Raw genomic sequence first — 21826 nt, 5'->3', positions numbered from 1 at the left:
TCCGACGAAAAGCTAACGCTCGAAACGTCAGCTTTTGTAATCATTACGGTGGCTAATTTACCATTTCAACTTTGTTGATATATCCAAATTATTTCGTTACTCCCACCATGTAAAGTTATCGGATTCAAAGTTCCCTCTTTAAATTCCGGATTCAAAATCTCCGGAGACACGACCAAACCTGGGAGTTTTTATTTCGGATTCGTCCACTTTCGTGTAAACGGCAACATCAATCCAGTACTAAAACGTTTTGGATTCATTGTGAATCCGGAACAATTTCCTCTAGTGTAAACCTAGTCTAAATGGGAAACAACATAACTACCCAGTACCACTTGGAGTTTCTCTTTAGGGTACAGAAAGTGGAGAGAGGTTTAATAAAGAGTAGGGAGGAAGCATACTGGATATTTGTGGTTCTACATGGGGCGCTCACTAGAGGAGTTGACTTACGGAGACGGGCTACACTTGTATAAACAGTTGCAGTAAGACAAAAACAACAGAACGAATCAGGCAACTTTTCGGCCTCTGAGACGGCGAAGTCTTTTATTTCTTTCGTCCACCACGTTCTTTGAGTTGTAGCTGCACTACACTGGCTGGAGTGACATTGTAATATGCCAACGAGTTGGAATCTTTGATGAAAATTCCCTAAAAGAGGCAAGAAGACATATTTGAGGATTTACAGAAAATGAGAGACGAATTGGCACATTGAAGTTCGTCCTGTGCCAAAACTTTGGATAGATGTGGTCGAAAATAGAATGAAATTATTGAAAGGTTGACAAAAACCTCGCTGCTTTAAACTGTCTGATCTGCTTTCATCCTTAGTTCTATTCTACTCTGCCACTAGGAAAATTGAAAGATAGACTAACAAACACTTCTCTTTCCCGTCAAAATTGCTAAATTATAACGCTGATATGACCTGTCAGATGTATGCAACACAAAAAAATCGTGTTTAAATTTCTCCCGTGCTTCACAAAAACGAATGTACAAAGAATGAAACAAAAAAAAAAAGCCTCAGTAAGCACTTGACCTCAGAAAAAGAAAGAAAAGAAAACAAGCGAAAACAGTGGATCTTTCCGGCCGCATTCTCAGCAAAAGTAAACAATTAACTCTTCGGCGACTTGTTTCTGACACGAGTTTCAGAATAAGGAATTGAATGAGAAATTGAACGAGTAAAACAGTTTAAGGGAAGTGAAAGCAGCCATCTTAAACCAATTCGCTTTTAGTCCCGGCCATGAACTGTTACGCAAGTGTTTGCTCTTTTCTCTTAAGTCAATATTTGTACTTGAGCAGACGTTAATAAATGTATGTCTAGTCGTAGGCGGATTGTCAACGCGGTGAATAAGCTTCATCACCGGATCAGTTTAAAGAGATAAACCTGCTAATCTATCGCCCACTAAAACTATTTGGGAGGTCGCACGAGACTTCGTGACTTTCACGTTACAGTTGTCAGATGTAAGGGCGTGCATGGCGTATATGGTCAGAACGTGGAGTTTAATAATTCTACTGTAATTTATCCATGAAGATTTTTAAGAGAGGTCAACAGTTCGCACAAAAAGACAAGAGGGAAATTTTTCTTGACTTTTGCTTGAATCTACTTAAAAGCTGTGACCCACGAGAGCACCGTGCACATTAGCTAAGTAATCTACTAAAAAAACACTCTAGGAAAACCTGATGCAGCATAATTTCACTAAAAACCCTGTCATATCCTTGGTAACGGTTACCTTATTGAGTTATCTACTCTAGCAAATTTCCTTGTTATCACTTCTTATTCTTGAAAGGTCTCCTCGTCGAAAACCTGGTATTAGACGAGCCAACTTACCCAAGAGAAACTTGATTTTCCATCTATGCAGTCAAGAAAAAACTTGCTCGTGTATAAAGGAAGATCATTCAACTAATAACTGTTTTCCCACTGTATCTAGCTATACAGGGAGATTGAAAAAACTCTCACCCCAAGCTGTAGTTTCTGCTTTCCAGCTGGCATACCAGTAATCCCGTGCAGTTTAGCCTTGATGACAGAAATCTAGCGAGAAATAAACAAAACAAAATAGCACTGAAAAATTGTAAAGAAAAATAGCAAGGTGTAAGAAATTAAAGCGGTCAGGAAAAAAAGATGAAGCTAGCACTGGGAGAGCTGAGGTTTAAATTTACAGGGTCTGCTTCCCGAAATAGTCCTTTTGATGAAAGCTAAGTTTTCGAATTATTCTGAGTTAATTTGCCAGCTTTCTCGCGCGGACATGCACTTCTCTCGGTACCAGACCCACACTTAACGGCAAAGTAAGACGAACTGTGCTGCCGTCCAATTTCCACTCGGACTTATCGGGCATGTTAGGGATCTGGACACCAAAGGTGACCGGGTTAGGGTTGGAGGAAAGGAATTGATCCTCAGGAACAAGATTCGCTTCAGCCGGCTCAGTTCTGGACTTCTTACCAGCTGCGTAATCTCCGTCCATATCTCGCTTATTGAGCGGGGGAGGTGCAACAGGCGGACTGGGGTTAACAAACGGCGGGGGCGGCATGCGCGGGAGACCGCCCGGGGGTGGCGGGGGCGGTATACCTAAAGATAAAAAATGAAAGTAAGAAGTTGTTGGAAGGTCTTTAAGAGTAGACGGAAAACAAAGGCTGGAAAAAAGAAGAAATCAATGCACACTGTACAAGACAGACACCTAGAGGTGCTTCCATATAGCAGTCTCACAAAGGTAGGGAAAAGAAAAGAATAGTGAGCAAGCTTTCATTAGCGTTCCTGTGAGAACATCTCGTGAAGCCTGGAAGAGTCAGGTTGGCCCGTCTTGCTTGATAGCAGGAGGTTTAAACCTTCCATGGGTTTCGCGAGTGCGATATTCTAGTGTAGCAGCGCTAATGCGAGTCCGCGAGCACGCTATCACAAAGAGGTATCACTGAAAATGTGTCAATTACTGACTGGTGGTTTTAATAAATGCGTAATGGAATCGAGTAATGGCTTTCTTTCACCAGATCGATCAAATAAAGCTCAGTCGCTAAAAATATTTAAAAAAGGATCAAAAATAGTTGTAGATACCGAACCTTTTCACGCGTCATGAACAACAAACCAGAAAAACGTAGATTGCAATTCCTAAACATCTCATTTCTGGAAAATCGCCACTGGACAGACGACTTGGTTCCTTTTTTTGGATGCTCTGCTCATTAAAATTTACTTCAGTAATCAATGGTGCTTACCCATAAACTGTGGGGGTGCACCAGGGGGAAGCATGGGTGGAGGTGGCGGTAGATTCATCATCGCGGACATAGGGGGCGGAGGTGGCGCTCGTGATGCGGTCATCGTACCCAGGGAGGGAGGGGGTGGGATAGCTGTGGTCGGTAGTAGCGGGGCATCGGGAGGTTTATCTTGCTCTGGTACCTTTGGTCCGATTCGTTCTCGTTCTTCTGAGGACCTGAAGGGCAACATAAGAACTAGGAATAAGTACTTACATGTATGGCCACTGTCGCTTCGAAGAACACGATATCAGCAAGGATCCATGTGACCATGGCTGAACCGTTTAGTTAAAGCTGTGACCCAGACTTGAAAATGTTCCTTAGGGTTTTTTTCCTTGACGGTCCTCTTGGCCGACCAAATTAACAATAGCTCGGATATTAAATAAAAGTTACTATTATTATTATTATTATTATTATTATTATTATTATTTGTCCGCGGACATTATCTTTTACGAGATGAGGATAGTTTTCTGAGAGCGAAGTTAGAAGAAAACTGTGAGCTTAGAGGAACAGATAATGTCCAAGGACAAAGATATGAGCATATGTTCGCGCCAACTTGAGGCTACAGTGTTTAACATCCTTTCAAATATTTTTCGATGCGCGGGAAAAATGTCTACCAAAACTCCACATTTTGCTGAGTGGGATGTTTATTTTTCAGTGTTATCTGGTACGACTTTCATAAACAAACAAACATGTCCAATCTCCTGTAACGATGGCTAAACGCTGTCTCTTCCTGAATTAAAAGTTTGCTAACGAACGCTTTTATCGTGTTAGAGGTAAGGTATGAAAATTGGGAATATCACTTGACGTATATCCTCACCTTTTCACCAGATTTAACTTAGGAATATTCGGTCTCGCAAAGACCAATCGCACGCGAGCAAAAATATTCGATGGATTATTATATGTAATCACTGGATGAGGTTGAGCAAGATTTCATGAATTATCAAAACCGAGGTCTGAGGTATCTGCCGAAGCCAAAGGCTTCGGCAGATAACACAGAAACGAGGTTTGATTCGCACTCGCAAACTGTTGCTTCTTGAAACAACTTATATGTCCGCTGACGGAAATCTTGCGCAACACGGAGCATAGAGTTAAGTTCATACTCACGTGAGTCCCTTCGATTTGTGTATGGCCTCGATCTGTTGTTCAATTGTCACGCCTTGTTGAGCCAAGCGTGAGGTGGCCGCCATGGAAGCAGTGTGACCATCCCATGTGACCTTCTCTGGTTTTCGGATGTCTTCTTCCCCGATCTTCTTACCGATGACAGTTTCTTCGTCACCAGCTCCAAAGATGTCGGTGCGGCGCTCGGCCAGCTGCTTCAGACTGCTTCCAATTGACATACCTGGCAGACAAATGGAAGTATGCTTTAGGCATCCAAAGAAATTCAAAATGGCCAGAATTTAGGCAAGACTTTGTCTAGGCTTTGTCATGGTCAATAAAACACACAGAGAAAGAGAGAAGACGGAGAGGTTGAAAAAGGAAACAAAAAAAAAAGACTAGCTAACAACTTGGACGGATCAAGCTTGATAAACTTCCAGACGCCAAAGATCAAACGAACGTCGACTCTACTGAAATTGTTTTGGGCTTTGGAATCTCACCGAGACGTCTGCTCCGCGAGATCTCGCGAGATCTCGAGATTACCTACTTTCCAAACTCGTTTTCGACTCTATGCTCTTCGTAATCATATTGTTTTCAGGCACAATAATTAATCTGAGATGGCCTCACAGTGCCTTCACACAGGCGTCTCAGAAAACAGACTTCCAGTCAATAGTCTTTTCCAAAAATAGCTTTAGTAAAACGACCCTCCCCCCTCCCCTTCTATTTTTCTTGTTTTAACCTCATAGCGTATTCACACCGGGCAGATTGAATGACCAATAGCAATTCTTTTACCTGCGGCAAACACTTGTTCCTGCTCTTTCTTCTCCTGCATCACCCTATCTCTCTGCTCCCTCCAGCGTGGATCCAACAGACTAATCTTCATTTGCTCAGCCATGTTCTCTGCAGGGACCCGCTCGCCTGTGATTGGTGAGATCAGGAACTTGTCCGTCTGTGCCAGGGGTGCAAATTCATAATTGATAATTTCTCCGGATTTGGATGTTCGATCCAGGGGCCGTGGGAGGTAGGGGCAGTTTGAGGCCGGGCTCCAAGGGGATCGGTGGAAGAGGTACCTCATTGATGTCTGTGCTTTTCAAGAAGATTAAAATAACATGGCCGTCACGGTCTTTGCAAAAGAGTCATAAACACTAAAACAAACACACTAAACGCTTTTGCGTACAACCTCGTATGTAAACAACTCTTCTCCCATTCTCCTTCACAAAGTCTTGTTTCAATCCCCGTCCAAAATTTGATATTTGAACTTTCTCATAAGTGGATGCCGACGAGGGTGTAGGTACTATGTAGGTTGATGAAAAGGTACAAGCACTGTAGGTAGTAACTTAAGATAGGATTGTCTTACCCCAGTTGGCTCCTTCATAGGAGGGGGACGTGGAGGAACTTGTAACAGTGGCGGCTCTGGTTCATTGACTTCCATCTCCACATCCATGTTGACTTTCATATCATCTGGCTAGGACCATCATCCTACAAACAGTAATGATAAACTTTTCAGTTTTGGCCTCGAAAAGAACATGAAACATTAAAGCAACTATCAAATTTAAATTTATCACAACCTACACACCTGAACTTGTTCATAGCGCTCCTGCGCCAATATCCTGGCTCCAAGCTGTTCTCTACTTACTGGTGGAGGCAGGTTGGCTAAAGTAACACAACACAAGGATTTTAATAAATAGAAACAAATGTTTTGACAGAGTAATGCTTAATTGCAGGTGTAAATGGTGCTTTTCTGTGAAGGTTTTCGACAGCTTTCCCCTTCAGCAGCTGTGAAACTAGGACAACTGCAAATTGTAGCTGTCTCTACTGATAACCTAAAATCAGCATTTTTTCAAAAACATCACTCACTTCCTGTGTTTCTTACATCAAACCATGAACACTATAGCTCTCAAAATCTGAATGTTAAATCTCCCTTCTAGCTACTACATGTTTCCCTGTAAATTAGTAAGACAATTTGGTAGTACACCTGTACATGTAGATCAAGATAACAAATTCGAACAGATGAGTTGGGGTAATGGCTCCCAACCTGTTTACTGGATAATGTATGAATACCAAAGGGAGAAGTTCTATGTTTGACACTTCTGAGAGTTAAAGGGTTCAACCCTCGTAGAATTGTAAAGTGAGTATATTGGCTCATATACCATAATGGCTAAACCAACAAAAAGTATTGAATTGCATTATCCAATGATCAAGTTTTTAATCATGTATGAATACCACAGGGAGAAGTGGTGGATGTTAGACACCTCTGGGGGTTAAAGGGTTCAACCCTGGTAGAATTGTAAAGTGAGCAACCAACCTGTTTCGTTGTCTTTGAAGTCCACTGTTTCCACCACAACAAAGTCATGCCTGTCCACTGATGCAAATGCAACTAAATTTGAAGGAAAATAATCAGTTTTGGAATAGTTCATTCCCATACAATTGAGCACTGCATATCAACTTTAAGCCCGCGGAGAAATTTTAAGGAACACACACACATAGTAATTAGCCTGGCCTGCAGTTCACCAAGAGTAAGAAAAGATTTCATAAACAAGGGAGGCTTTAAGAGGCCGTGACTGTAAATATCGAGAATTGCTGGCCAGGCTAAAAAAAATCGAAAATTCTGACAATTTGCCTGGAAAACTCCTTTAGCGAGATGTATTCAAAAAAAATATTTCAAAGTTTGAAAAACAAAATGTGTCCGAGGAAATGGAGAAAAACGAAAATTCGGGTTTTTACCTTATTAGTTATGCAAAAAATGCAGTAAAATTGAGCAACTTTAGCGTGCTAGTACTGAGGATGCTTCGTAAGAAATCGGGAGTGTTTTTACTTCAAATTATAATTAATGTGACTTTTATATGTGGCATTTTAAGGAGCTCTGGTTTAATTTTAAAATTTACATGATCTTTTAACTAAGTGCTGTCAAATGCTTGTTGCAAAAAGCGAAAAATCGACCAGCTTCAAACCTTCAAAACGTGTCTCGGTATGTGTGGCATCATGTCAAACTACATGCTGGCACAAAGTTTGGTCCTTATACTAAAATAATATGTAATAAAAAATTTGGGTAATTGAGAAACATGCCGGCAAAACATAAAGCTTTGCGACACACTGTGGCCAGAGGTCACGAATTTGCATGATGCAAATCAGTTGTAGAAATCGTACCGCCTAACGGTTCTGGTGTAGGAAGGGCTCTTTTGACGGCTTCAACATAAAATGTACAAGAATAATGACCAGTATTTAATAGCGTTTGATTCTTTTCAAGCCAATGAGGTTTTTGTTTTTTGTCTCGATACTGTCTTGAGGAAAAGCAAAATGTTTCAATTGCGTGACAATTGTCACGTTGGATCAAAGGTGAAGTTGCCGAGTAAAGCGGACACGATCCTTTATTTCGTCAAAACTCCATTCTAAAGCATCCACTCCTATATATCTCGTTTTAAATTATTTGTATAAACTCTTTAATGAGTCTTTATCGAACAACATCTCGCCGGCCTTATCCTGTTTGACTTCAGGCTGACTGCCAAGTGCGGTTCGAAGGGGACCTTTTCATTTCCGGTTTGCGCCTTTAACACGGGGACCGCGGAGCTATGGGGTTGAGTGGGCTGGAGCCCCACCAAGAACAATTTATTATTATCATTATTATTTATTTTAATCTTTGTAATTAAAAAAATTGACATATTTTTCCTAGGACTGAACCACTTTTCCGGTGATTTCAGAAGCTCTAGATTTCAAAAATTGCGGGGGTAGCATATCCCAGGACACCCTATGTAACAGTCTTTCTGAACCAAGAAAGGCGTACTAAGAAACAGACAAAAGGAGGCTCTCCAGGGAGGGGAGGCCCGAGGACCCTCATTGATAAGTTGGTGTCAATGAGCTCACACTACGCGTGAACTAAAATAGCTCCTCCGATCTAAAATATGCTCCATGGCCCCCATTTTATATCAACGTTCATATAAAACTCGATTTTTTTGATGCAGCCTTCTGCCATTTGCCTGATAAACTGCACTGCATGAGCAGCATTTAACAAGGTCTTCGAGCAGAGCGATGTAAGATGTCTTTTTTCTCTGATCAACCCCAGGTTACATTTTAATGTAACTGCTCAAAAATAGACTCCTTAGCATTTGAAAAATTAAACTCTTCTTTCATAGCAACCAGATCTTCCTCAGTTACAGCTTGTGCGCAGATGGCTGTCTGCTGTTTCACTTTTGGTGCCATTCTGGAAAAAATTAAACTACTTTTTGAGTCGCCAAAAACTCGGAGAGACTGAACAAGCGCTTCACTTTCGAACCCTTTGCTCTTCTCATTTCTGTTGCAACCATTTCCGCCTCGAACTTTTTGCCACTTTCTTGTTTGATGGTAAATCTAGCAGTCAGATGTTCTCGTTGCTTTTCGTTAAACCGGTAAGCTTTCTTAACTTGTTTGAAAGCGAAGCCTTCAGTCCTACGAGGACAGGTTTCAGGAGGTTGAGGAATAGTTGGCACGGAACTTGAACCTTCCCCTGGCGAGCCCTGCGGCATATTTAACCTTCGCTTTATCAAGAAATGTCTCCCTTTCAACCGTCTTTGTGCATGTTCCGAACGCGAGATGCTTTTCCAGAGAAGAATGCCTTTGGAAACTACGCGTGTCGCCCTCTTTTGGACATGGAAACACTTGAACATCGCCTTTCGCTTCACGGCCAGTAGGCTTCACTTAGTAGGCTCTTTAAGTTTTCTCCTTGGGGCGATCTCTTTGAATTCGCCGAGGGAATATTTTGGTAATGGTGTTCTGTTGAAAATAATAACATGAAAGATGATTAAGGACAAAATCAAACACACCTAGAAATTGTCCAGAGCGAGATTTGGTACGTTTCCCACTGCGAAAATAGCATTAGGTGCAGCTTGTGCACTGCTACCTAAATGAAGTAAAAGTTTCTTTTTTCCAGTATAGCGTTCGAAATAAAAAAACTTGACATAAATTTTTATAACAAAAACTGGCGCCAGGTTTGATGTTTTCAAGTGATCTTGATTTCAAGCTTTCCCTCGCTGAATTTTTCAGTCTCAAAACTAAAGAGAGATCATGCTACATTATAGCTAGAAACTGGAAAGAGAATATAACGTAAACTTTACCATTTGTTCCTTCCAAAGAGATGCATTTGCCGGGGTCTTTATCAAATGTCTGTCACACCCTCATTCCACCAGGATAAAATCTGAAGTTGTTCAGTAAACTGATGTCATTAATCTTCTTTTGCGTGAGGGAACAGTTTCGCGTTCCCCGAGACTGTCTAACACTAGTCACTACACAAATCCCAGAAATTGCACCACAAGCCCTCCCCCCCCCCCAAGAAGAGAAGCAAAGCTACAGAATGACATCGTTTTCTTTTTAAGCTCTGTGAAAAACCTCGCACGAGTTTACCTTAAAGAAAAAGACCGTGATTACATCATAGAGAATTATCGTCCAGACTACAACACGGTATAACTGTTACCGTGACATAAGTCCTTTTTATCAATTTTTGTGACAGAAGTGTGGCCCTTTTTCCGAAAAAGATAAGAGTAAATTATTTACTCTTATCTTTTTCGGAAAAAGGGCCACACTTCTGCTTCTCCCATATTTTGAACAGCGAATGTCTTTTTGCATGCTTTACATTTTGCCTCTGACGAAGAACTCCCGCGTTCTATCCACTTATTATACTGCGGGTCACTCAGCCAAGCATCTTGGAATTTGCATTTTCCAGGCATTATATATTAAATCTGCTTGCATGAGCGCTCAAGCTCATCTTTACCTTGTGGCAGGCCTGGTCGCATGGCGATGCTGGGACCCGGCCCCAGGTCTCAGCAAAAACGTATCACACGGTATCGGGGGAAAAATGCGCGTTTGTCGTTGCAAACACGTAAACAAGGAATAGTTTATTAAACAAAAACTTGTGAAAGCAAGGAATTTTCTTTATTTTCATCTCGGTTTTTGCAAAATGTCAAATTATAACAATTTTCCATGACTTTCCATGACTCTGATCGAAATTCCATGACTTTCCAGGCCTGGAATTTTTTTTTCGAAATTCCATGACTTTCCAGGTTTTCCATGACCCGTACGAACCCTGAAATAGCATAGAAAAATAGTTGGGCTGTTATCTTAGGTGAAAAACTACACAGCAGAAGCTTGCGGTGTTGCGTGACTTTGTTTACTCGCACAACATTTTTCAAGATATGCAAGATACTTCAAAAGAAATATTATCGCAGTTGCAGAAAACGTAGCTATTCAACTAAGAATAATGATGATAATAAACACCTAGTCATCAAAAATAGTGAAATATACAGCGGCCCTTATCTATAGTTAGGTGTAGGTCAGTAGTGCTGTTGAAATAGCGAGTCAACAATAACAGTCTTCTGCAATTCAAATTAACAGAATATTTCGTATACACACATCAATTTACAGCCCTCTTCAACAATTTCTATGGATTTTTTATTGCATAATTTCGTATCATTTCCATATCAAATAATTGTTTTAACTATCTTTGACTATCTTGTTTACTTCGTAGTTCTCAAGCACGATTTCTAGAACTGATTTGTATCATGCAAATTCATGACCTTGGCTACATTGCGTCGTAAACTCTTGCATTTTGCCCGCAATTTTTGGAATTACCCAAATTTTTTATTTCATATTATGTTAGTATAAGGACCAAACTTTGTGCCAGCATACATTTTGACATGATTTCTCGCATACCAAGACGCGTTCTGAAGGCTTGAAGTTGCTCGAATTTTCGCTTTTTGCAACAAGTGTTTGACAGTACATTGTTAAAAAATCTTGTAATTTTTAAAATTAAACCAAAGCTCCTAAAAGTGCCATAAATAAAAATCAAATGAATTATGTTTTCAAGTAAAAACATCCCCGATCTCTTACGAAACATCCTCCTTCAGTACTAGCACACTAAAGTTTCTCAATTTTAATGTATTTTTTGCATAATTAATTAGGTAAAAACCCGAATTTTCGTTTTTCCCCATTTTCTCGGAAACATTTGATTTTTCAGACTTCAAAATATTTTTTTCTACTAGATCTCCCTAAAAGGATTTTCCAGGAAAATTATCAGAATTTTCGATTTTTCAGCTTGGCCAGCGATTCTCGATATTTACAGTCATGGGCTCTTAATAACTACCACACTCAGAACAAATTACAAGTACTTCGCGTAAAAATGCAACAAAAATGTAAAATTCTTTGAAAAAAGAACTTCATTACCACAGTTGGATCTAGAACAGAAACCAAATGCTCAAAGAGAACCACACCCTCTTGGTTGTCTGTCCTTCAAACGACATGCACATGCACATGTACACGAATATATCTTTCAAAGAGTCACATAATATGAGTGAGTTGCACTGACCTGCAACTTTCAAGGTGCATCAGAATTGTGATCAATCTTGCAAAACGTATGATGCATGATCCTCGCAGTAGAGAGCGCTATTTATGCAATAGCGAAAATCAGACCTGAAAAAAAATCAGGCCTGTTCAGGATTCGAACCACTGACCTCTGCAATACTAGTGCAGAGCTCTAAAATAGGGCGCTGCACTAGTATCGCAGAGGTCAGTGGTTCGAATCCCGTACAGGCCTGATTTTTTTCAGGTCTGATTTTTGCTATTGCATAAATAGCGCTCTCTACTGCGAGGATCATGCTTTATACGTATCTATAACGGCAGTTCAAAATATATGAACTTCATATATTCATTGTATCATTCTTGCAAAAGTTTACAAAAATGTTTCCGTATAACAAGCTATTCCTGTCATTTCCAAATTTTCAAAGATTTTGAGTTTCATGGTGCTTTCTAAAATATACTGCTATTGTTAATCACAAAGATGCCAACCTCTTTCTTTTTCTTTTTCATCCTCCAATTTCTTTTTTTCTCTCTCTTGCTGCTTAATCCACTCCACACGATAGATGACACGATCCAGAATCTAAGAAGATGCAAAGTATGTTAGCTACTCGGACTGATAACTGGAATACAAAAAAACCTTGTCCACAGACAGACTGACAGTTTTCTATTAATTACACCAAGACAGCCCACTGATGTATTGAATATGCTAGTGAATATAACTGATTATATATGAGGGGAGCCTGTCTCCTTTCCAGTTTTTATGTGGTACACAGAAATGTAGTGTATCATAAAAATGTACCCACCCAACCCCCCCCCCCCCAAAAAAAAATGTACAATATGAAAGAAAGTTAACTTTCAGACATTTGAACTACATATTCCTGGGTGGAAGATTAATATATTGACTACTAATTTTCACAAACGAAAGAGGATTACAATTCACTTAGCAACAAATCGTTGTTAAAAAATTGATATAAACTCTATTTAAGTGTAGTAGACTTTTGTGATACCTCTTTGGGTTTGTAGGCATCCTTTTGCAACTTCTCTTTGATATCACTTGGGGGAATTAAGACCTGATGAGATGAAAGATTTATTGAACCTGGTTACAACACCTACTGCAGTACATGATTGTGTTTGTGTGAAAATAGTGTGAAACAAAACATCACTAAACAAGTCTCACCTTCGTATATTGTTCCACAAGCTTGGTGAAGTAGTTGAACAAACTGTGCTGTGGCCGTAAGAAGTCAAACTGATAGTTTCTCTGCAATAAAAATGACGATTGTGATTGCAAGTCACAATGGCTGTTTCAAAAAGCAATCTACATGTACAACTGTTAGATATATCATTTTCATTCTAGTAAGAAAAGTGATTCTCTCATTATCATTATCATTATCATTAACCCGCCTCCCAGTTAGCTCAATAGGTAGAGTGCTGGACTGTTGTGGGGGAGGTTGTGCGTTCAAATCTGACTGGACCAACACTCAGGGTCTTTAAATAACTGAGAAGAAAGTGCTGCCTTTGTAATAATATCTGCAAATGGTTAGACTTTCTAGTCTTCTTGGATAGGGACGATAAATGGAGGTCCTGTCTCACAAGCCCTTATATGTGAAAAAAAAAAAAAAATTGTGGGACATTAAAGAACCCACACACTGTTCGAAAAGAGTAGAGCACATAGTGCCCGGTGTTGTGGTCTATCTTTGTGTAGTGTCTATCAATTTAATGGGGGTACTGCGCCTTTGAATGTTGTATATTAGAAAGGGTGCAATATAAATCAGGAATTCATTCATTCATTCATCATTCATTCAGTGTATTTATACTGATCACTGGTTTACACCAGCCTTTTCCCTATGGATCTGCTGATTGTTCTTTCAATTGATAATTGATAATTCACTTACACTCTACTAAATGAAAAATATAATAATTTTAGCTAGTGCATATACAACTGAATTGTCTCATGATAGTAAAGTGTCTTATGGCAAACATACTTGCTCTCGGTTCATGAGATTGGTTAGGAACTGACGCCCATTCCTTGCCACAAACTGTGCAGTTAGTTTTACAATATTCCTGTGAGTTTAAAAGGGATAAAAAATGATGACTTGCAATTACCATGAAAGACCTACATCTATATCAATTCTCTACACTGTCTTCCTGTGTTTTTCCTTATTTTTGCTTTTAGAATATGGTGTTGAATCAAAAAGTATTCCCAGGTTGATATTATCATAGAATTCAATAATTCCCAATACTGTAACAGTATTCAGTACACAGATTATAGTTGAATTCAACTTTACTAATTAATACATGTAAATAACAATTTATGGTAAAATACACCCAAGGTTACCGATTTTACACCCAGAGAATTCTAAAAAAAAAAGAAAAGGAGTTAGCATATTATGAAGGTATTTTATTACTCACAGATCTAATGCAGATATGGAAGGTGGATCAGCCATAAATTCAAACTCAGGGGGAGGTTCTTTGGGTACAGGTGGCTCTGAAATTGCCACTGGTATCTGCATCAATGGTTTTGGCTGAAACCAAACACAAACAGAGTTCAAATGATGTAAATGTGAACAGTAACGCATTCATCCATCTTTGAGCATGCTCAAAAATTGACAATGGATATAACCATCTAACGTTTTACCAAGCTGCAACCATTTTGGTCACCTGGAGGCTGGAAAGATTTAGTTGACACAACTTGCTGTGCAAATCACTGACTTGAGCCCCAAACCTTTGTAATTGAAACTTTGGATAATTGAGTATTGAGTTTCACTCCAAGACTGTCCACTTACTGTACAAGTGACCAACACAGTAGCCTGTGACAGCAAATTCTCAAGATTAATACACAAAAGATCTACACTATGAAGCTTTCATTTGGAGAATTTGCTCTCAGATCTCAGAAGTGAAAGAGTCAATAAGGGTCATAAAGATCCTTTAAAAATGTTCCTACCTTTTGTGGAACAGGAGCTGCTGGGATGACCTCCGGTTCTGATAAATAGTTTATGATCAATTCAATGCATTAAAGTATCACAAAATTTATTAATTATATTATAGCAGACCAAACTACATGTACATGTATGACAAATTAAGTTCCAAAGCAATTACAGGTCCAAATCTAGTTTGCTTTGCTGTTGTTAAAATATAATTACTGTATATCAATCTACACTGTATCACTGGGAAGGTAATAATTATTTTTCACCGATTGCGTGTTTAAAAATGCAAAAACAATTAATTTTCATCAAATGCATATAGAATATCCAATACCCAATAAAGGAAATTCCACTTAGCGTGGTTTGAAATGAGGGAAGAAGATAACTACACACTACGGCAGCAATCAGAAGATAAAACCTTATGAACTAGTTTGAAGTACAGATAAACACAAGACATAGATACACTGTACAAAAAAAAAAAAAGAAAGAAAGAAAATGTAAAAACAGTGGGACCACTGTGTAGAAAAAAAATGTCCCAATAATTCCAGGTAAAAATAAGTGTAGGCAGAGTTGGCTCTTCTGGAAGGAAAAAACTAAAGGGTCCACAGAAAAACCCTTGGTAACAAAGATACATGCAGGGACCAAAAAACTCAATCAATGTGAGACCCTTGCTCCAAAAATCAGACCTGGATCAGACCTGGGTCATGTCAATGGAATGTTACAGCTCTTCTTACTGCATCATCCAAGCCCTCTTCCAAAGACAAGTTCATACTGTAAATGGTTAATTCTGCATTACCGCATATCATAATATACCTGTAACACATACTGTTCATTCTTATGATCCTCTTTTTCTTTTCAAACTATACAAGTGGACCTGATGTATCATGTTCCTATCTCTCACCTTTGTCATCCTGCTCTTTAATTTCTGTAACTTTTTGTTGGAAGTATGCATGGTAGGGGTCTCCAGGATTCAGGAAATTAAACTTTGGATTGTTTATTTCATTCTGTCTGATTCGCGATTCAAATTCAGGTCCTGCAACAAATAGATAACAGTGACACAATAATTACTTACACAATCCACTTTTCTCAAAGCAGTAAAATCATCAAATGTAGTGGTTTTAGAATGGTGAAAAGTGACTGGAGGATGTTCTCCATATTGCAGAACAAAATAACTCAGTGCATCAAAATTTAGCTATATAATAAGGTAAAGGATACCTGCATTTTGATTGGTTCTTATCTATGATATGTTGCTGGACTACTGCATAGATGATGTCACCATCAACAAAATTTTACTTTTTTAAATAAAATAAGTGGATTCCATGTTTCCATGTGCATGTATCTGTTCAGCAATGGATCACTGATGACACCACAAGCAACTGTGGTAAGAACCACTTCCTTGTTCTGGCCACATTTCAAAATCATCAATGATCTATTACTAAACAGATACATGCCAACGCAGAATTGATCTGTTAAACAGAGAATTCTGCATGATCACCATAGAATTCTACCATCTGCAATCCCTGATCACCACAAAGGATACCAGTTGCATTTTAGAATCATGTTTTTCCCTGAACACTGTTACTGAACAGTCAGAGCTCTGTGCTGTAAAATATCTCTTTGTTAAGATGCATTTAAATCACACAGAGACAAATGCTGTTCCACTGTGTCAAAAATAATATGGTATTACATTGTTTTTACTTTACTTTGTTCTGTGACTACTCAAGAAAACTTGTTCTCCCTCCCAACTGATCTAGTCCAAAACTAAAACCAAATGCCAGCCGATCACCACATTTCCTTTAAGTAGAGCAGGTCGGTGTGGTGACTGTATGGTTCTTACTTGGAGTTCTTCTCTTCTCTTCTCTCCTTGAGATTCTTTCCTTTATAGTGTCACATGACACCAAATCAAAAGTGGATGCTCTATTTAGGGAGTTTTTTTGTCAAACTTGTAATAACAAAGTAATTTATGGTCATCTAGCAAATCAAATACTTATGGACCAAACAAGACTCCACTCTTATCTGTCACACATTTACAACTATACACACGTGTATGATCCACACATGCAAATATAGCAAGAGTACCATATAACCCCATACATTAATTATGTATTCCACTTCTTTGTCTTTCACGACAAAACTTTAAAAACAAAGTGTACTAGTCTGAATGCATAATTAATGTATGAGGTTATATGGTACTCTTGCCCTCACGTCTACTGTTACCGTGGTGTCGATATACTGATACACGTTTATTTTATATGTGTTGCTACTCACCGTTCCTGGCAACAAAGCTCGCAGTCTTGTCAACGATATCTGAGCCTTAAGTTAAGGTTTACATGTATTTGATATAACTACTTTGAATAAAATGCTCTCATTACCGACCAGTTAAGAAAGAGCTTTGCTTCGTTCTGAGAAATATATTTACATGTAGTCATGCACGTCAACTTGAAGTTCTGCACCACACTATATAGCAGCGTTGAAACTATCATCTGTCACAGGCCTTTTTCTGAAAGGACATAATTTTCATTTCGTTTGATCTTTCCAAAATGAAAGCAACGAGACAATATGATCAATCTTCCTACAACGCGACGTCTAATTAGTGAAAGACGAAGTTGGAAATGCCTGACCGTATTCTCGCCATCAAGTGACCACAAAACGTGGTCTACACAAGGAAAGATACTTCTCACCTCCGGAGGAGGGTAAATAACTCCGATGGCCGGCATCCTGTGAGTGGAAGATTACTGCAACAACTCAGAACGCTATGACTCCTTCACGAGGCGGCCATCTTTCTGCATGACAACGAGGTTACTAAATTCCACACATGCATGATGTCGAGGCTATGAATAGCTGTCTTGCTCCAGACTTCTTACGAGCGAATTTCCGCTATAAGTATAAATAAGGAAAATTTTAAAATTATGGGATCCGACGTTCGATTCAGAGAAAGAGGGAAAATTATCGGAAATAAGGGAGAAAGGTAGTCACTGTATTTTCATTCATACTAAATACATTCTTGTTAAATTCAATCAGAATACAGAGAGGTCCAGCTGAGAATGTAACAGTTTTGAATCAAGAAAACGATTCACATTTAAGGTGGTCTTCCACTCAAAAATTTGTATTTTTTGTCAAAAAACTTTCATTTTGAAAATGGTGCTTTTTGGTATCTTTAACCATTACTCTTTCATTCTACAGCTTGGCATAAAAAATATGGGTTTTCTGAGGTTCATGACATAAAGCCATCTTTGTACTTAGTTTTGATACCAATTTCAGGTGAATAGGACCGCTAGTTCTTGAGATATCCTTTTTACAAGAACACCATTATTTTCACAGTTGGGGGCCCAAAACTTGGTTACCATGGCAACGACATGTCTATCAAAATTCTTAAAAGTATCAGTTTGAGGTGATCTCTCCAATGGTACATTAGGGTCAAATAACGCACTTGACACGTTTCTTTTATCCAAGGAAGCGAAAACGAAAAATGCGTGGCTGGTTCAAAATAAATTCAATGTTTTCAGGAACCACAGTGCTCTTTCGACCGACTTCTCATCTGGCTAAAGTTATCGAAGGTTGAATTATAGGAATATTCCTTTCGAACTATGGAGAATTCGAGTCAATGGAGGTTATTAATTTAAATTTCAGCGAACGTGGTTGAAGAACTGTATCTGGCAACTTTGCCGCGCTTTTGAGAAACGCAGGCATCAACATGGGCGGCTTATAGCAAACAGTAGAGCCACTGATGAATCAAAATAAATACATGTTTACCGCTATGCCGGGCAAAAAATGCCGACAAACAAGACGCAATTGTGATATCATTCTTTGTTCTAATTGGATAAGTAGGTCGCTAGTAATGTTTTTTTTTTTTAAAGATAAATCACGACGAGCTTTTCACTACATCAAAAGTATCCAACCCCGAGATATTTTAGAAACTCGACTAAAAAATTCCTTATCTTCGGGCTTTATCCGATTATTTTGAGTGTACTTCAGACAAAGTTTTGTAACCATCACTTCCATTTTCGTGTCTTCTAGTAAACACAATGTCGTAGAGATAATTTCGAATTAGCCACAAACCGCGGAAAACAGCACGCTAAGTCAGACTTGCAAAATTTGCAACTCTAATGTTGGTAAATGCGTAGCATGTATCTACAGAATCATGCACAAGTTGCATTTTACACTTGACGATTTATTCGTTGTGCTTGATATATATTTGGTAACGGTATTGCGAAGTCAACGCGTTTGCATGAAAACCATGGAATACACAGCACGACTAATTTTGTATTCCTGCTTTTCACAAAGATTTCTTTCATTGGAGGCAAAAACGGCAGGTGTTCACCAATCTGTATAACAGATACTTGTTCCTGAATAGAAAGTGGTAAAGTGAATTAACTTTGATTGTTCGTGCCCTAATCCTCGTTTGCCTCCACTCATAATAACAAGAGAGATGGAGATTCATCACGGTATTATTTCCTGTGGAACAAACTTCTTTGAACTACAAATGACGACAATTTCGTCGTAATTCGCCGTTATCTCGTGCCAAACTCCGTGTTTATTCTCTGTTTGCTTACATGTTATAGAGTATCACACCCTTATCAAATGAGTTTTATCTTAAGATCTTATCTTCTGATATACCTAACATACACACTTGTCATTTGGGCTCAATAATCTTAATGCTCGAATTAATCAAATGCTTAGTTCTGTATATAGACATGATTTCTCCTCCAAAAAATTTGGAACTGAAAAGAAACGCAATAAGGCAACGCAAAGTTTCTAGACAAGTTTGTTTTGTAAGCCTCATCAATATTTCACTTGCTGTTTGTAATCAATACTTACACAATGTGAACGCCGCTGACTCGAAACAATCGCAGGCATTAACGGCGTGACAAGAGTTAGCCAATGAAACAACAGGGTATTACCTCGTCCTGTTTATACGGAATACAACAGGTGAAGTCGGTCCTTTCCACACATGCTACATTCACGTTCGCTGCAAGCTTTCTTATCCTGCTAATCTCACGCATTGGCCCACACGGGCAGATGCGCCAACTAGCACTTACTAACCTCACGCAAGGGAAAGATGACAGAATCTATGGTAAGTAAGCTTGTAGTTGACGTGATTTCACACTTTCTATCCGTATTCAGTGTTGACACACACTTCGCAGATACAGCTGTGTTTGGGAGGAGGTTTACACCACACAGAATAATAAATTTGCAAATTTTATTACCGAAATGTGAAATTTGTTATCAAACCCACACGAATATAACCTTTTTTTTTATTTTAAAGCAAAATCAAGGACAGTAACTACAGACACAGTAATTGAACATGTCGATGAGCTTTGCGAAAATTAAATCACAGCAAGAAACTTATCTTTACTTTGAGCGAAACACCTAAAATATTTATGCAGATGAAATCTGGTTCAACTAATAAGGTTTGTGGGACGATTTCGTATCTCCTCCTTCCTTATCAAAATACTAAATTTACCGAAATATGTCGCCAAAAACTGGAAAAGTTTTACAAGTTCAAAATACTTCTATGAGACGCAATCGAACGACCAAAAGTTGGGTAGTCTGGCTTTTAGAAAATCAAGTTTTAAAATATAAAAATTAGCTTTTGTCTTTGTCGACAAGATAATAAAAACATCTATGAAATATCCTTACAGGCAAACAGCAAGTGTTAGCTGGAACGAGGAAAAAACATTTGCGATTTTGATTACAAAGTTGAGATGACAGCGATCGGAATTTTTCAATTGAATAACGGGAACCCACTAAGAGGTTGTTAGTCGGAGTTTTTAATTTTCTATGACATTCTTCGAGATTAACCGAAAACAATTTAAAATTCAACTTGACAGTGAGTTTCATTCATACACGCTGGTTGAGAGAAGAATAGACCATTGTTAACACTTGCGGTCTTGAAAATTGTTGTACCGTCACGAAATCTTAGAAAGTGAAGAAAAATCAAACTTGGCTTGCATGAAGGGCGACCCCAAGGTTGCCTTCAATATTTCGTTTAAGAAGTGTATGATTCGGAGCCTTTAAGTGATATTTAGAAAACTTTTGCGAGTTGTTTTCAAGTAACGGATGACTGAGTTCCAAAGCGACCTGCTTAAGTTCTACACACGCCACACGCGACCTTTTTTTAAGCGTAAGGAAAACTATTCAAAACAAGAAATCCCTGCGTGATATATCTGACGTTAGTTGTCTCTTTAACTGAATGAATGAAAACTGCTCCTGTACGAGGCAATCTGTCAAATGGAAATGGTGATAAAAGTTTCGTGTTCTGTCTAATGTCTCTACACCCTTATTCTGTGACATATTTTTGAAGCTTTCTAAGCGTATTTGCTTAAATTAGTGGCATGATTCTAATTGAAAAGGTCCTGCTGCGAGAAGTGCCGTGCTCGGCGTGTGGGCCAAGAAAAGTTGAGAAAAACTCATCATCTATCATCATTCATTGAAATATGCCTGTCCTCCTTGGAAGCCAAGACCCTTTTAATATTTTATGCTCTGAGCACACCACACTGTCTTAAGTAATGAAAGAACTACAGTTGCTGGAAAAAAATTCATTTTATAGAGAAAATTAATTTCTATGTGAAATTAGCAATTTTGATGTGTGAAAAAAATTTTGAAGTTTTTCTCGCAAAATAACCTTCAATTTGCCATCAACCAAAAACTTTTGTTATCCTTGCGCGTGGCTTAATGGATTGTGATTAGCACGGATCAGGATTTATCAAACAGATCGCGTCGTCTGTAAGGCTTCCTAGTTGTCAAACTGCGAGCTAATTTAAAGAGATAAAATACTTGACGGCTATTATCACTCGTTTTCATGGGAAGCTAATGAATACTAGATTTTAAAATATCGAGGACTCAATTGAAAACTGCTCTAATTTGGAACTTGAATTGCACTTTTTGAGCGCTGTTTCTTCACAAAATCACGTGGCAGCAATTTTTACGTTTTATTTATATCTTATATTTCAGATTTGCTGAACTTCAGTGGGGGTAATTACACCAAAGCCCCTCTTTGACTGTCTGGGAACGAGCCTTGAAATCATTGAATCTGGGAAGACCGCAGATTTTGGAGAGCATTATTTATGAACAATCCACCTTCACTAAACTCCACCAAACCAGCCGTTCCACACGATGACTGAAATCAAGATCCTTCTAAGATATACCAAAATATCTCCTGATAAAGCCAACCCTAGGATTAACTAATCACATCATGACGTAAAGATAAAACAGATATCCGAGAAGGCAGTGCATGGAAATGACCCAAGAGTTGCCGTAATTTC

The 21826-nt window shown here is 38.7% G+C and overlaps 1 pseudogene across 1 annotated transcript; it reads right to left on the bottom strand.

The window, feature by feature from the left end:
* Window positions 1–500: 500 nt before the first annotated feature.
* Window positions 501–17383, bottom strand: LOC148735325 (splicing factor 3A subunit 1-like; annotated as a pseudogene). The gene is made up of 19 exons (XR_015998781.1): window positions 17236–17383; window positions 16830–16868; window positions 15463–15594; window positions 14582–14619; window positions 14050–14162; window positions 13623–13701; window positions 12818–12898; window positions 12648–12710; window positions 12130–12220; window positions 6626–6697; window positions 5897–5973; window positions 5658–5799; window positions 5113–5406; window positions 4330–4564; window positions 3187–3401; window positions 2258–2548; window positions 2143–2150; window positions 1943–2014; window positions 501–639 (listed from the first exon to the last, which is right to left on the bottom strand). The product of XR_015998781.1 is annotated as a splicing factor 3A subunit 1-like (transcript).
* Between the last annotated feature and the right edge of the window lie 4443 nt (window positions 17384–21826).

Source organism: Stylophora pistillata, chromosome 3 (assembly GCF_964205215.1).
Source record: "Stylophora pistillata chromosome 3, jaStyPist1.2, whole genome shotgun sequence".
In the NCBI taxonomy this organism is placed as follows: Eukaryota; Metazoa; Cnidaria; class Anthozoa; order Scleractinia; family Pocilloporidae; genus Stylophora; species Stylophora pistillata.
Note: the sequence above shows the minus strand (reverse complement) of the source record. Positions and strands in the feature narration are given on the sequence as shown.